The sequence below is a fragment of the Ictalurus furcatus genome, chromosome 5, assembly GCF_023375685.1.
Source record: "Ictalurus furcatus strain D&B chromosome 5, Billie_1.0, whole genome shotgun sequence".
In the NCBI taxonomy this organism is placed as follows: domain Eukaryota; kingdom Metazoa; phylum Chordata; class Actinopteri; order Siluriformes; family Ictaluridae; genus Ictalurus; species Ictalurus furcatus.
This window is the reverse complement of record NC_071259.1, coordinates 31,524,720-31,524,946: the sequence shown is the minus strand read 5'-3', so window position 1 is coordinate 31,524,946 and position 227 is coordinate 31,524,720.

Here is a 227-nt window from a genome sequence, read left to right as displayed (position 1 = left end):
TCCCAGAATGACGACCAAGCCGGCAAAAATCCAGGTAGCGTAACGGTCGTGCGGTAGGGGCTTGACGAATCAGGGGCGGATACGCGACGATCCAGAAGACCCGATCGGAGAGCGAACGTGGGCGGAGCCACGCTTTCGTTTTGGTCCGTTTAGACAGAAACTGCGAACCCGGAGTTTTCAAACTATTCCGAGGGTCGGAAACACCGGGGTGGCGTAGACGACAGGCG